At 41.0% G+C, this 16,647-nt stretch overlaps 1 long non-coding RNA gene across 1 annotated transcript; it reads right to left on the bottom strand.

The window, feature by feature from the left end:
• Positions 1 to 7,367: 7,367 nt before the first annotated feature.
• Positions 7,368 to 9,129, bottom strand: LOC120870479. Its single transcript, XR_005722782.1, has 2 exons — positions 8,974 to 9,129; positions 7,368 to 8,359 (listed from the first exon to the last, which is right to left on the bottom strand). It is a non-coding gene; the product is annotated as an uncharacterized LOC120870479 (long non-coding RNA).
• Between the last annotated feature and the right edge of the window lie 7,518 nt (positions 9,130 to 16,647).

Below are 16,647 nucleotides of genomic sequence, written 5' to 3'. Positions count from 1 at the left end.
AGGTATTTATTTTTCCCATTCCACCATCTGCCTTGAAATGACCCCATGAATACAGAAATACCATGTGTGTGGTTTATGTAAACATACTGCTGACACAGAGATGATAGCAGAGCATCGTGTAGTTTAACAGGATTGGAGTGAGGGTCAGAAGATACAATTAAGACCGCTTGCCTAAAGAATAGAGCATGATACTCAGCCACAACTTAGAACAGGGAAACCAAAAGGAGTCAGCAAAAGCAAGAGGAAAGGAACAGTTGTAAACATTGAAAGGCAACCCTGAAAAAGCATATGATGGAAACCAAGCATTCCAATCAAAAAATATCTTACCGTGGCCCCCCCCACCGTCTTTACCAGACAAGGTTCTAGTGACCTTGAATATATCAGTAAACAAGTGACTAAAGTTTTTTGTCCTCACGGAGTTTATATTCAAGGAAAGGGATAATATACATAATAAACATCATAAGTATGTATTAGAAGTTATTAAGAGGCATGGGAAAAAGTAGGGTAGGATAAAAGCAACTGAGAATACCAAGAGGCAGGATACAATATTAAATAAGGTTAAGTTCCCCCAGAAAATAAGGGATCCTTGGTGTCAAATGTTACAGGGAAGTAAATATGGATATGGCTGAGAAAATAACACTGGACTTAATTTTTTACTTTCACACTCAGAAAGTTTCTCTTCAATATGCATTCTTATGTTCACTGGGATCTGTATTTACTCTAAAAGCTTTCTCATACTTTTCACATTTATATGGTTTCTTTCCTGTATGGACTCATAGATGTACATTACGTTCTGAGCTCAGATGAAAGGTCTTCCTACATCCAAAGGGTTTCTCTTCAATATGTACTCTTCTGTGGTGCCTTAGGCCTAAGCTATAACTGAAGGCTTTTCCACACACTTGACACTCATAAGGCTTCTTCCCATTGTGGGTTCTTTTGTGTTCAGTAAGATGACTTCCCACCCAAAGCCTTCCCACATAGGTTACAACCATATGGCTTCTCCCCATAGTAAATTATATTTGATGTCAGATCTGCAACTGAAAGCCTTCCCACACTCAGCACACTGGTAGGGTTTTTCTCTTTCTCCAATGTGGATTCTTTTGCATTTGGTAAAGTCTGGACTCCTACTGAAGCTCTTCCCACTTCTGCACATTCACAGAGCTTCTCTCCAGTGTGAATCCTCTGATGCACTGTAAGGTAGTGTCTAAACTGGGATTGCCAGTCAGAGCACTCATGAGACTGCTCCCCACAGTGGATTTTCTGGTGCATGGTAAGGCAGCTCTTGGTTTTAAGGGCTTTCCTACAGTCACTGCACTCAGAGGATTTCCCTCCACTGTGTATCCTTTTATGCTGAGAAAGGACTGACCTGCTACTGAAGGTCTTCCAACTTTCATTACATTCAAAGGGTTTCTCCCCATTATGGATTCAGTGGTGTTTAGATAGGGTTGAGCTTTTCTTAAAGGATTTCCCACAGTCCTCACATTCATAGGTCCCCCTCCAGTGTGAATTCTCTTGTGTTTATTAAATAGAGCTGAGCTTCCACCAAAGGCTTTGTAACACTAGTCACACATACAGTTTCTCCCCACTGTAGATTCTTGATAGTGTTGGATTAGAGCAGAGTTTCAGCTGAAAGCGTTCCCCCACACTTTCATATCTGCAAGGTTTCTCCCCAGTGTGGATTCTTTTATGTAGTGTGAGGGTGCCGGGAGCCAGCGTGAGGAACTCCGCCCATGGCAAAGGTCATGAGTAAGGAGGCTTGGCATATGCAAAGGCATGATCAAGCCTCAGGAAACCCCCTGTTCAGCCAGAGTCTACATAGAAATTATTAGTATAGTGGGTTGGTTAGGAATTATATTGGTGAAGGGTTTTTTCATTTGTTGTGCCAATAATTGCTGCTAATTCCCTGCCCTGGGTGTGACAAGGGTGTCTCAGGTCAAACCTCTCTGCTGGCAAACTAGCTTGTGTGACAGGATTATCCATACTCCTGCCACTACGCACATGATTGTTTACTACTTCTCAACCATAAACAGCACAGAGAGTTTTGGAGTATTTTGAGAGTCTTAATTAACATAGGGCTTTTCTCATTGTTGAGTCAATGATTGCCCCCAGGCCTCCATATCCTTAGGCACCTGGGAATATATTAATCAATGTATTTGGAATATAGAAAAGGAAATATAGTAGTTTTTGAGATTAGCAATGCTAGACTTTTTGAGTTAATGAATTTTCTCTTTTGTTATAGATCACTGTACTTTGTTATAAATCACTGTGTCCTTGCTATGTAAAAATGTAACTTTATCACTATCTTAAGACTAAATAGATCTTAAGGGGAACATTAGTGAAAGGTTTTCATTTGTTGGGCTGATGTTTGCTGCTAAATCTCCATATTCCCTGCCTTTATAATAAATATAACCAGCATATAGGAGAAATAAGTATTAACCTTTAAGATTGATCATGTTAACCTTGGGTTAAATAAATTCCTTTCTTGATTGTAACTCACTACACCCTCACCCTATAGGAATGCAACTTTATTTGGAGGGTGGCGCCTGGTTTAAGAAAAAACACCCTTGGAAAAAATAAGTTTTTGGTTATCAGAAAGGATCAAAATGTCAGCAGGCCTCATGGCCAAAAGATGATGTAAAACCCATAAGACCTTTGTATAATTTTATATGAAGCACCTGATTGTGACAAGGGTCAGGTCTGCTGACCCCCAACATGACTCTGTATTCATCCCTATGTATAACAAAAGGTATATAAACAAACCTGAAAAATAAAGAAATGGGATCAGTTTCTGGAAAGACTGATTCCCCCGTGTTGTTTCTTTCTTGCTCCCCGTTTTCCTGGCTGAATTCCCATCTGAAATGTGGGGACTCACCAAACCTGCTAATTCTGCCTGGGCTTCTGAGATCGGACCGGGGAGGGCTCAGTGCCTCCTCTCCTTCAGGAGAATGGAAAGACCCCTGTGGCCTATGTAGGTGGTGATTGGTATTCCACGTAAACCAAGATATTCAGCCTCTTTTTCTCCACTAATTTTCCTACTACACTATCTGTTTCTAATCTTTCTATATATCTGTAATCAAATAGCTTTTTTCTAGGACGCCTACTCCGTCTCCCCTTCAAATTACCCCGGATCCACAGGGGCTGGACCCTGGCAGGGGTGAATCACCCTGAAAGCTTTTCCATATTCAACACATTCAGTTTCTCTTTGGCATGCATTTTCTCATGGAGAATAAGATCTGACTACTGACAAATGTTTTTACAACCTGTAAAGTGAAGTGAAATCACTCAGTCGTGTCTGACTCTTTGTGACCCCATGGACTGTATGTAGCCTACCAGGCTTCTCCATCCATGGGATTTTCCAGGCAAGGGTACTAGAGTGGGTTACCATTTCCTTCTCCAGGGGCTCTTCCCAACTCAGGAATCAAACCAGAGTCTCCTGCATTGCAGACAGACGCTTTACCCTCTGAGCCACTAACGAAGCCCTTTACAACCTGTACTACACTCAAAGAAACTGTTCCCATTTGAAATTTTCTCATACCTGGCATATTCTGAGCTTATATGCAAGCCTTCCTCTAAATCCTTATCTTTCTGTTCTGAAATGAGGATTTTCTTACCTTTGTCTTTCAGCTTCCTAGAATTTCTATTCTTATCCTTCAGTGTTCCTGTAGATTTTCCACTTTGATTTTTGTGAGTATTTGTCAAGATGACCCTTTGTCACTTCTCATTTTCAAAAGATAGTTTTTCAGTTGATTCCCTACCTCCAATCCTGGTCTTATTACTGGACACTAAAACAGAGAGAGAGAGAGAAGAAGAAGAAGAAGAAAGGGGAAAAGAAGAAGTGAGGGAGGAAAAAAAGAAAATGTCACTTGTTTATTGCACTCATTTGGGGGGAAAATGGATGATGATTATATAGAAGAAGAAAAATGAGCTATGGTGAGGCATTTTCTAAGCCTAAACATCGTTTAAATATTAGGGACATGACAACAGACAAAATTAAGAAACACCAGGGGAGAGCTATCCAAGAAAGATAAAGGAAAACGAAAATGAGTTGAAGAAGAAAACAAAAGGAAATAAAATACATGGTAAAATAAAATGGAAAATCTTGGGCACATAAAGAGGGATTTTTTCATAACCTCAAAATACCCGCCAAACTAAACAAAATGAGACTAAAAGACGGGTTACATTTGCAGTGATCCCACCAAGGAGGCTCAAGAACGAGAGCAACTCAAGGAATCTGTTTAGCCCAGGCCTATTTAACTTACATGCAGAGTACATCATGAGAAATGCTGGGCTGGAAGAAGCACAAGCTGCAATCAAGATTGCCAGGAGAAATATCAATAACCTCAGATATGCAGATGACACCACCCTTATGGCAGAAAGTGAAGAGGAACTAAAAAGCCTCTTGATGAAAGTGAAAGAGGAGAGTGAAAAAGTTGGCTTAAAGCTCAACATTCAGAAAACGAAGATCATGGCATCTGGTCCCATCACTTCATGGGAAATAGATGGGGAAACAGTGGAAACAGTGTCAAACTTTATTTTTGGGGGCTCCCAAATCACTGCAGATGGTGACTGCAGCCATGAAATTAAGACGCTTACTCCTTGGAAGAAAAGTTATGACCAACCTAGATAGCATATTCAAAAGCAGAGACATTACTTTGCCGACTAAGGTCCATCTAGTCAAGGCTATGGTTTTTCCAGTGGTCATGTATGGATGTGAGAGTTGGACTGTGAAGAAAGCTGAGTGCCGAAGAATTGATGCTTTTGAACTGTGGTGTTGGAGAAGATTCTCGAGAGTCCCTTGGACTGCAAGGAGACCCAACCAGTCCATTCTGAAGGAGATCAGCCCTGGGTGTTCTTTGGAAGAAATGATGCTGAAGCTGAAACTCCAGTACTTTGGCCACCTCATGCGAAGAGTTGACTCATTGTAAAAGACTCTGCTGCTGGGAGGGATTGGGGGCAGGAGAAGGGGATGACAGAGGATGAGATGGCTGGATGGCATCAGACTCGATGGATGTGAGTCTGAGTGAACTCCAGGAGTTGGTGATGGACAGGGAGGCCTGACGTGCTGCGATGCATGGGTTTGCAAAGAGTCAGACACGACTGAGGGACTGAACTGAACTGAACTGAACTGAATGTCACACATCTCACTTTGAATACATTCTCTTTTGAATGCTAGGTTATTTTCAGTATTTTCTTTCAAACTATATCTCTGAACTGCTCTTCTCTATATGTCACTAAACAGCCCTCCTATAGGAAACCTCCCAATTAACTCAATCCAGCCTTTGTCATACAAGGACTGAGTTTGTCTCTGAGTTCTCTTAAAAATTACTGTTCATTGTGTACCAGTATGTGAGTTGCTGTATACACTATTTTGTTAAATCTTAGCTAATTAGGTCATATATTTGTTTTGTCTCCCAAACAAGAACGTAAAGAATACGCAGACTCTCTGGCATAGATTCTACCTATTCTAGGAATAATTTCTTCATCAAAATTCAAAATAAAGTTACAGGATGTCCCCTACCTACAAACCTTCAAATTGTGAATCTTCAAAGATGTGAATGTGCCCAGAGAAAGGACAAAGACAAGAGGAAGAAATAACAAAAACTGAAGACATTCAAAACAGGAAATGGCAAGGGGATTCTAAGGAGGCATTGTTAGTTTTTGAGGCATAGGACTCAAATGTAGAACGGTTTACAAAGGTGGCAGCAGTCATTCAGAATGCAATCAAGTGCCACTATGTCATCTATGACAAGAAAAAAGGCTATGACGCAGGCATCATGGAATCATTTGTCAAGAAAGTAGACAGAATTGAATAAAGCAACAAACCAGAACCAGAACCTGCGCCATCAATGTCAGGTCTGAGTGAAACTGCAGCCTGCTCTATCTCCTATTGCTGACAATCCTTCAGCTCTACCATTTTCCACATCCTCTCCCATCGCCAGTCAGTAGTTCTTGTTAAAAGGCCTGGCAAAAGAATTAAACAATCTTGCTGAGAGGACATGACTCAGTATGTGACTCCTGAAGGAATCCAAGAGGGAACAAAAAACATCTTGCAAGCAGGATGTACACCTGGAGATGGAAAGCCATCAGCAGATTGTTCCTATCTTTGACGGCTGGGAGGCACATAAAGATTAACTGGGTCTTTGTCCTTGAGGCAGGAAAACAGGGATACAAACATGTTAAATGTTAACTGCATAGTATTATCACTGAAGGCCACGTGGCCTGCTATGCTCATATAAACACGTACAAGCAAGTCTCAAAACGTAGAGTAAAGCAGACTTGAGATCAGTTTGGGCACCTTCACCTCGGGGTGGTGTTGGTCCCCTGATTCCCGCTGTAACTTTCTTGAGTGTTTCTCATTCTTTCGTCGCGCGGCACTTTTAGGAACCTGTGCTGTCAAGCTGGACTCAACAGATGCCAGCCCGTGTAAGCCAGCTATTGTAATTTACTACTGTACTTTCCAAGGTACTGTTCTATAAGATTTAAAATGTTTTATTTTTTGTTTGTTATATATTATTTGTGTGAAAAGTATTATAAACCTATTATTGTACAGTACTAAACAGTTAATTGAGTATATAGTTAGTTGGGTACCCAGGCTAACTTTGTTGGACTTAAGAACAACTGGACTTACAAACACACTCTCAGAACAGAACTTGTTCATTTGTAGGGGACTTACCGTATCCTCAGTATAAGCACATGCGTACTAAGTCACTTCACTTGTTTCCAACTCTTTGCAACCCAACAGACCATAGCTTTCCAGGCTTCTCTGTCCATGGGATTCTCCAGGCAAGAATACTGGAGTGGGCTGCCATGCCCTCCTCCAGGGGATCTTTCCAACCCAGGGATGGACTCATACAACAAATACTTACTAAACACAAATCATATCTCATGATATTCTAGGGATAACTCCAGTCTCTTGCCTCAAAAATCTCAGTCTAGCACAATGCTTCTCAAATCCTTTTCTCTGATATACCCTATACATATACTCAAACATAAAGCCAAAAATTTTTAAGCCACATATTTTATTCTCATTTTACCTCTGATCCTACTCCCACAACACCCTGTACCTGCTTCTATCACAGTGTTTATCACACTGGATTGTTATCACAGATTTTCTAGTCTGTTTCACCAACCAGACTGAAGTACCTTGAGGTCCATACTTGGTATCAGAATCATTACCTGGCACTTCAAATACACTCAACAAATGTGTGAATGAATGCATGAATTAAATGAATAAATAAATGAATTGTTTAGCATCTGCTCCAGGTATACAAGGTGCTGACAGGGAAAGCTGGTGTTATTAAACTGAAGGTTGGCCTCTCCTCCCATAGATATATCAGGTATAGTACAGCCCAGTGTTCACTTGGGTCTTTTTTTTTTTTTGGTAATAGTCATATGTGTAACAACTAAAAATCAGCTCTTGGTACCATCATTTTTAAGGTATGCTCTTTTTCCACCAAAATTCACCTCATAAGCAGAAAGATGACTGCTAGCTCCCCATCTCTCTTTTGCAGGATTCAAGAAAAAGGAATGATATTTTCAGGCTGGATGACTATGGGCCAGTGTTGAGTAAACAGTGAATCAAAAGCCAGGGTCCAGTGGCTAAGACACTGTGCCCCTAATGCAGAGGTCCAGGTTCAATCCCTAGTCAAGGAACAAGATTCCACATGCCACAGCTAAAAGTTCCCATGCTGCAGCAAAGATCCTACATGCCACAACTAAGACCTGGTGTAGCCAAATAAATAAATTTTTTAAAGCATTATTTACATGTTAAAATTAAAATCCCAGTAAAGATATAAAAGAGCAATCTCTCTGGATTACAGTCAAAAGGAAAATCCAAGTTTCATTCCATTTTAGGAAAAGACAAACAATACACTCAGTCTTTCCTACAAAAGCATGCAACTTTCAATACAGTCAATTACAAAGACTATCAATACAGTCAATTACAAAGCAGTTAAGGGAGAATCTCAAATGAAGCATTTTGTCAGTATTTTCTTTAACCATTAAGAAAATCACATCATTCATTGTTTCTCTCCCCTGGCCTCCCCTTACCCATTCTTCTCCATCCAGATCTGGCTCTGCATCTCCCATCACTCCTGTGACCATTTCTCTACTAAGTGAATGATGTAACCATATCCAGTACCATCTCTCTCCAGGTAGGACATCCAAGGTGTACTGCTCAGGATAGGCCTCCTCAAGGGAGCAAAATCCCTGTGAACCCCATCAAAATAACTGCCTTCTCCCAGTAACTGATATTTTGAGCCAAGGGGCAGGAGCCTCTCTGCATTTTTTGTTCACTGGCAGTATGGCTTTAGAGACCAGTGACGTTTAGAAGCTTCACTCTGCATTTTAGGTTACTGGCCTGAAAGAAAAGGGCAGGGAAAAAAAGAGAGAGAGAGGGAACGTCATGAATAGGAGCAATACCACATCAACAAAACTCACAAAAGAACCGAGCAGCCTGACAGGAAAGAAAGTGGCAAAGAGGAAGTTAAAGCTCTAATCAGAGATTCAGAATTCGTGAGGAAACTAGTGTTGAGGTTAATAGCACCATATCGTTTAGGTTTTTTTTCCTCACCTTAGCAGCTATGCGACTGTAGGTAAGTTTTTAGCATACCTAGGCTTCAAGTTGCTTATCTGAAAACTGGGGGAGTGATAATACTTACCTCATTGGATTGTTTGAGAATTAAAGGAGTTAAGGCATATACTGCACTTAGAACCAAGGCCTGACTCAAAATAAATACTATATTAACAGGTTTGCCAAATAAAAAGTTTTTAATTGTAATATTAAAGAAAGCCTAAAGAAGGGCGAGCAAGGGGGGTGGGGGTGAGGGGTGGAAACATGACTAGAAGAGGTAAAGATAAACTAGGCTTCCGCAGGCAGGACCTCCTACATCCCATCCCACCTCAGATCGCAGACCCAGCCCCAGGAGGCCAGAAAGAGGTTCCCGCCAGAATCCCGGGAAGGGCCTAACAGACCTGCCCCGCGACCTCCGCATCTTCCCGGGTCTTGCCGGTCCTGTCTTCGCCGCGGTGGGGCCGAAGAAGCCGAAGGACCTCCTCAGAAGAGGCTAGAAAAAACCCCATCCTTACCTCAGAGTCTAGGGGCTGAGCTCCGAAGTGCAGATAGCGCATTTCCAGTCCGCGGTCTCTATGGTAACGCGCGGCTCGCCCTGCTAGGACCTCCGGAGGATTCTTCTCTTTGGTCCAAGGCTGCAAACCCTAAGAAGCTGGACGGTCCCAGTCCCTGCTTACTAGATTGGAACTGATGCCACGTGGAGAACAGATGAGCTTAAATATGAAACTGATTTTCTTCAGCGTGTGAAGAGGGAAAACAACGAAAGAAAATGGAGCACCGAGTTAATCAGAATTACATGAACGTAAGCTCCAAAAGTACTGAACCTAAATCAAATCAAGCCTTTCAAACTTAAATATGTACAGAGTGAAACTATATGTGTAAAATTAACAAAACAGATAAATTATACTATAAAATGTTTATGGCTACCCACATATGTACTAACAATATTTAAACATGCTTTGAAATAACAACATCCATATCAAGGTAGTAGCTAACCTGAAGAGAAGAGGAATTGGAGAAGAGTAGACAAGGGGATATAATTATATCTGTAATATTTATGTCTTAAGGTAGATGTTAAGTGTTTCTTATATCATTGTTTTGTAAGACTGAAATATTTGCTGACTTTTTAAAAAAGACCCTGGAAATGAATTTAGTAATTTCAACAGACAGAAGAGGGACTATAGAATTACTTAACACCAATCAGGCTTCTGTTTCTCCATCAAGGATAGTGATCTTCAAATTGGGAATGGTAGGACAAACATTAATAGGAAAGTAAATTTTGGGACATACAAGGAGATAATGAAAGAATAACTACTTGCCTTAAATGAGTGCAAGTCTTCATACCCAAATAAAATGGCTATAAGGATTCAAAATACCAATTACAGGTAGATTGACCACAGGGCCCCTGAAGGCCATTTTTAAGAAGTGTGACTCTTGGCTGAGATTGGCAAATATCCAAATTTTCAAAAAACTAAAAAAAAGAGAAAGAGAGATGAACTGTGGAATTAGGCTGAAAAGCTTGACATGGATCCCTGGCAAAATTCCAGCATTAATTATTTTAGGAGACTTTATGAGATTAGCATTAACCAAGAATAATGTAAATGAATTATATCTCAATTGGGCTACATTATTTAAGTGGTAGTCTGAGGATCTGCTGTGTAAGGAAGGTATCTTCATGTCCGCAAAGGTTATAGCAAAGTCTTTCATAAATGTACCCTGTGATATGTATACTGGGTGTTAATACTGTTAAGAAGATTGATATCAGGAAGAAAGACTGTATCAACTCAGCCTGGAAAGTGAGTTGTCACGGTCTTTATAGACCAGAACCTGGGGACTGGAGTCTACAAAAAGAAGGACACAGGGGACTCAAGTCTCAAAAGAAACAAGGATACTTTATTTGTAGCAGTGTGTGCTTTATATATCTCCATACAAGAAAGCTTTAGCAGGAAAAATAAAGTTAAGCAAAAACAAAACTAGGCTATCAGGAAACATTCAGCTTTAAGGGATCCAATATGTTATTCTTTTCTCTTGTGTGCCGTCTCTCAAGGATTCTCTATTCCTTATCAGTTCCTGGAAAACAGGAATGAGCAGAGCTGCATGCAGTTCTTAGGACTGAGATCATGAGAAAGGGCACCTGCTTGGATTCCTTTCAGTGACTCCCTTCAGTGACCTTGAAAGTGAAAGTGAAGTGGCTCAGTCGTGTCTGACTCTTTGTGACCCCATGGACCATAACCCACAAGGATCCTCCATCCATGGGATTTTCCAGGCAAGAGTACTGGAGTGGGTTGCCATTTCCTTCTCCAGGATATCTTCCCCACCCAGGGATCAAACCTGCATCTCCCGCATCATAGGCAGACACTTTACAGTCTGAGCCACCAAGGAAGTCTACTCAGTTATGCCCCTCTTACTCAGGATATGGAATGCTTTCTGGCCCTTTGAAGGTTGTTATCTGCTTGGCTATGTTTTTGCTCAATTTTTTTACTGCCTAAGGCTGCCTTGTATGAAGATATATAAACATGCTTTTCTGCAAATAAAGCACCCTTGTTGCACTCAAGACTTGGTTCCCCTACATCCTTCTTCTCGTCAGCTCCAGTCCCCAGGTCCCGGCCTACAAAGACCGTGACGCTAGGCGAATAACAATTGTCACAGGGGCCAGAAGACAATCCATATCCTGAGTAATAGGGACTTGACTGAATAGATTACATTAAAGTAAAAGGTCATTGAAGGGCATCCATGCATGCACTCTGTCTCATGACCTCAGTCCTGAGAACTGCATGCAGCTCTGCTCATTCCTGTTTTCCAGGAACTGATAAGAAACAGAGGGCCCTTGAGAAACAGCATGCAAAAGAAGAAAACAACACATGTGTCAGGAGCCACGTTAGGCATTACTGACAAAACGGAGGCATGGCCCCAGCCGCCTCTCTTCATTCTGCAGGCACAGACCCAGGATGAAGGAGTTAGCTCTTGTGATTCTGAATTGTTTCTTCCTTTCTTCAGTTGAGTTGCCTGGAAAGAATATTAGGGTGCTTATTGTTCTTGAGAGAAGCGTGAGAAAGCACAAAGCCTTCTGCAGTTGTGGGCCCAGAAAATAATCTATAAGGTAACCATTGACATTTGTTCAAGGATTTTTACAAATAATGTCCCAGGATGAGCACATAGGCCACAGCTTGCGGCCATGGGAAGGATTGTTATCTGAGACTTGTTTGTGAGGGAAATGCTTATGGCAAAGGAAGTTTGCTGAGTTTAGGGTTTAGGAATAATTAAGAATATTTAGAAGACTTTTTAGGAGATAGTAAGTTTAGGATCGTTTAGATCACTGGAGTAATTTAGTGAGTAACCGGGAGCAAGTCCTGCCATGGGACCCTCCTCCCAGGGTCGTTGGAGATCTACTGGCAACCACAGATTACGTCAAGATTGAAGAATCAAAAGGGATTCATTTTTTTATAGAAATAGAGAAGTTAAGACAAGTATATAGTTTTCAATCTATAGAAGTTACAGAATTTATTGAACTTTAAGTTCCATATGGCTACAACAAAAGGAAGGGGAACATAAGCCTTTGTGAAATATGAATGATTATAATGAAAGGAATAGTCACTATGACTACGACTGGTCCCTGTGAAGTATCCAGTCCAAGTTCCAAGTTCTTTGGTGCCCGCAGCAAGTTTCTAAATGTCCCATTGTTCAGGCCCAATCCGTTTTTTGAGGATGATTTGAGGGCGAGAAAGTGCCATTCCACCATCAAGCCAGCCAAGAAGTCGTTTGTCATGGAAATGTTCCATCATAGGTTTGGTAACCTTCCATGCTACTTGAGTAGCATAATCACATATAGTACTGTTAATATCATCTGAGCAGTTAGATAACCACATATCATGGGGTCCCTGTTAGGTAAAAGACGACCAGGTACACCAAAAATCTCCGACAGGCTTTAATGGCGAAGCGCTCTCAGGCGGGGTTCCCGGACCCAAACGGGGCAGGTCGAGGAAATCCACGCGCCGACCCCGTTGGAAGTTTGTTTATATATGCACCTTGCGAGGGATGGCTGGGCTAGAGGATGGGGGTTTGGATAGGCTGCTGGTTCGCCACGTCTCGAGCTGATAGGTTTCTCTATGCGGCTGGGGCGGGGCGGCTTATGCAGCTGAGGCGGCGGTTCATGCAGCTGGGGCGGGGCGGCTTTAGCTGGCGGAGTGTGCTGTCATTGGTCTCCGGGATCCGGGAGGCTCCCCCGTTAGGGACTGAGAAGAGGGGGCGGCTCGTCATGGCAGCCGCCTAAGTGTGCTGTCATTGGTCCCTGGGATCCGGGAGGATCCTCCGTTAGGGACTTTCTCGCAGGCAGGAGCAAGAGGAGGGGCGGCCCATTATGGCCCCCGGGGTCTGACCTTACAGTCCCCAATCAACAATGGTGTAATCGGCCACAAACATTAATTTCCCTGCTTTAGCTTGACATCTATCCTAGTAAATAGGAGTATATTTAAAGTTCTTATAAGTAAACCCCTTGCATAATGACTTTTGTCCTTTTCCTAGAGTTTTAGTAATGTTGACACGGTTCTCATAGAAAGATAGAGCAGTAAACAGTCCAAGCAATGTACGAAAGTTCTTTTTTGGAGGCAGGAAGAAAGCCCACATTTGTCACCTAACATTAATACATAATTCTGTTGGACCCATGCATAAAGGAAGGATTTCATAACCTAGAGAAATATTAATTAGTCTTCCTGCTTCCTCCTCAGGATGAGAGGGCCCCTCCAAGCTCCAAGGAGGAGGTGGATACGACCAGTCCTTTATCTGTCCATTCTACAACCTGCAATAAAGGGGGGTTAGGTATATAGGCCCAATATGTATGATTAATCAAATCAGCTTCAGCAGAGGAAGCAAAAGCAAGCATAGCAACAAAAATATTTTCTGGATTCTGAGGCATTCCCTGTTGAGAAACCAGATTTTCAGCTTGATTTGCTGCTGCTGCTGCTGCTACTGCTGCTAAGTCGCTTCAGTCGTGTCCGACTCTGTGCAACACCATAGACAGCAGCCCAACACGCTCCCCCCTCCCTGGGATTCTCCAGGCAAGAACACTGGAGTGACTTGCCATTTCCTTCTCCAGTACATGAAAGTGAAAAGTGAAGTCGCTCAGTCTTATCTGACTCTGTGCGACCCCATGGACTGTAGCCCACCAGGCTCCTCCATCCATGGGATTTTCCAGGCAAGAGTACTGGAGTGGGGTGCCATGTAAGGGTTTTTATCTGTCCCCAAGTAGGGAGATCATGAGATTGATGACGTCGAGGGCAGTGCTTCTTGGAGATTTTTCGAACCTCCATTGCCTGTATTGAAATTTCTTCTTCCTGGGGATTTTGTCGATTTGTTGTTGTTGTTTCTTTCTTTCTTTTTTTTTTTTTTTTTCTATTTTGCATGCTGGAGGCTCCCCTGGGAGAATCTTACGAAGAGGGAGCCAATTGATTTTGTTGGATCCATCTACAGAAATGCAAGCATACCCCTTTCCCTGTAAGATTAACTTTCCAGATTTCCATTGTTTAGTTAGCCCGTCTTGATACCAAATGGGCAGAGGAAGAGAGGTGTCCTTAACTTCCTCGAAATGTTTTTCTGCTCTTCTCAAGATATCTCCCTGCAATAAGTTTAAAAAATTTAAAACAAATAAAGCTGTATTAACAGTAGTTATAGGATTAAAGAATATATTGCATTGGAATCTAGTAAAATCTGCTCTGGATAAGAAAGATAGAAGTGTTCCTGTATATTCCCCCTTTTTTAATTTTTTTATTTGTAGTTTCAGTGTGTGATGTGCTCGTTCAACTATGTCCTGTATTTGTGAATTATAAGGAATACCGGTAATATGTTTAATAGAAAATGATTGTAAAAAATGTTTGAATTGCCTAGAAACATAGGCAGGGCCATTGTCTGTTTTTATAGAACTAGGAGTTCCCATTACTGCAAAACAAGCCAATAGGTGAGTTATAACATGCTGTGTAGCCTCACCTCGAAGAGGTGTGGCCCAGATAGAAGAATTTGTTTCGATACAGACATGTAAGAAAGAAAATGGAGAAAGTTCAGGGCAACGAGTTACATCCATTTGTCATAGTTCATTGGGTTGTAATCCTCAAGGATTGATACCTTGTGCAATGGGTCGAAGATGTAGGAGTCTACAAGTAGAGCAATTATTGATTTTCTTGGCATGGCGGTATGGAATTTTTCAAATTTGGTGTAAGGAGCCAGCATTATTGTGCAATAGAGCATGTCAGGAGTAGCAAAAGAGACGAGTTTATCAGCTTGTTCGTTACCATGAGTCCTGGGGCCAGGAAGGCAGAAATGTGTTCGAATCTGGGTAATATAAATGGGGGAAGTGTGGCTCCTAATAAGAGACTGTAGTTCGAGAAAAAGTTGTTGAATAATAGGTTGATTGGAATTTATAGTAGAGGTTTTTATATTTCTTAATATAAAAACTGAATATAAGGAGTCAGAAACTATATTAATAGGGTAAGGATATAGGTGAATGACCTGAATAAGAGCATATAATTCATTTTGTTGAGCAGAATGAAATTTAGTATAAAATACTTTATATTCTTTGAGAGACCAGAATGAGGTTTTGGCATTTTTAGTCCCATCTATATAGAAAACATCAGCTTGAGGTATAGGTTGTGATGTAACAATGTGAGAGATAATAAATTCAGTATTTTTGAAGAAATTCCAAAGTTTGTTAGAGGGATAATGAAATGAAATTTCTCCAGAATATTCCTAGAAGGCTATTTGGAAATTGGTAGAAGTTTGTAATACATTCTCAAATTGAGATTTATTAATAGGTATTACAATTTTATGAGGATTGGAGCCAATTAGAGTCTTAGCTCTATTTCTTCCATTGATAATGATTAGAGCAATCAAATCAAGATAGGGTGTAAGTGACCTTGTCCCTCTAAAGTGAGTATATATCCATTCTATTGGATATTCTTCTTGGGCAAGAAGTCCTGTGGGAGAATGGAGAAAGGGGAGTATAAACAACTCTAGAGGTAATTGAAGTCTAATATGAGTAAGAAACTGCTTTTGCGATTTATTTTGTACTAAACAGAGTTTCTTTCATGCCTCTTGTGAAAGTGAACAAGGGCTATTTAAATTGGGATCTCCTTTCAAAGTATTAAATAGATTAGTCAGTTGATAACTTGCAATGTTTAAAGAGGGTCTAATCCAGTTTATATCACCTAAAAGTTTTTGAAAATCATTCAAGGTTGATAATTTATCAACATGAATCTGTATTAGCTGGGGAGTAATATGTTGTCTATTAACAATAGATCCTAAGTAATGGTAAGGTGTAGAGGTTTGAATCTTTTCAGGGGCAATGATTAATCCAGAGTCTTTTAAGCATTATTGAGTTATGTCAAACATCTGGTGAGTTTCTAAGATAGATGGAGCTGGAAACAATATATCATCCATATAACGAATAACAAGAAAGTTAGGAAATTGTCTTCTCACAGGTTCAAGGGCTTTGGCTACATAATATTGACACATGGTGGGAGAATTCATCATTCCTTGAAGCAACACGGTCCATTGATACTGTTTATGAGGCCCGATATGATTAGGATAAGGAAGAGAGAAAGCAAATCTCTCTCAGTCTAGAGGGTGTAAGGGTATAGTAAAAAAGCAATCTTGTAAATCTGTAATAATAATATGCCAGTTTTGAGGAATAGTGGTAGGTGATGGAATTCCTGGTTGCAATGCACCCATAGGTTTCATAGAAGCATTAACTTTTCCAAGGTCTGTTAAGAGACACCATTTGCCAGATTTCTTTTTTATTCCAAAAATGGGAGAATTCCAAGGGGAATAAGATTCCTCAATATGTTTTAATTTCAATTATGTATCTGTAAGTTCCTTAGTAGCCTCTAAGGGGCTTTTGTATGGGGCCATTGCTCTGTCCAAATAGGCTCCTAATTTCTGTCTGATTACACTACAGGAAACAGCAACTTCCAGTCTAGCTAAAAAATCAGCATAGGCTTCATTAGGCCCTTGTAATATCTTAGAGTAGCTACGTTTATGTTCCCCTTGAGGAGTAATTCGATCCCAAGCTTCAAGGGCAACTTCTTTCA

The sequence above is a fragment of the Oryx dammah genome, unplaced genomic scaffold, assembly GCF_014754425.2.
Source record: "Oryx dammah isolate SB20612 unplaced genomic scaffold, SCBI_Odam_1.1 HiC_scaffold_11, whole genome shotgun sequence".
Taxonomy (NCBI): domain Eukaryota; kingdom Metazoa; phylum Chordata; class Mammalia; order Artiodactyla; family Bovidae; genus Oryx; species Oryx dammah.
This window is presented reverse-complemented; position numbering and strand designations above follow the sequence as displayed.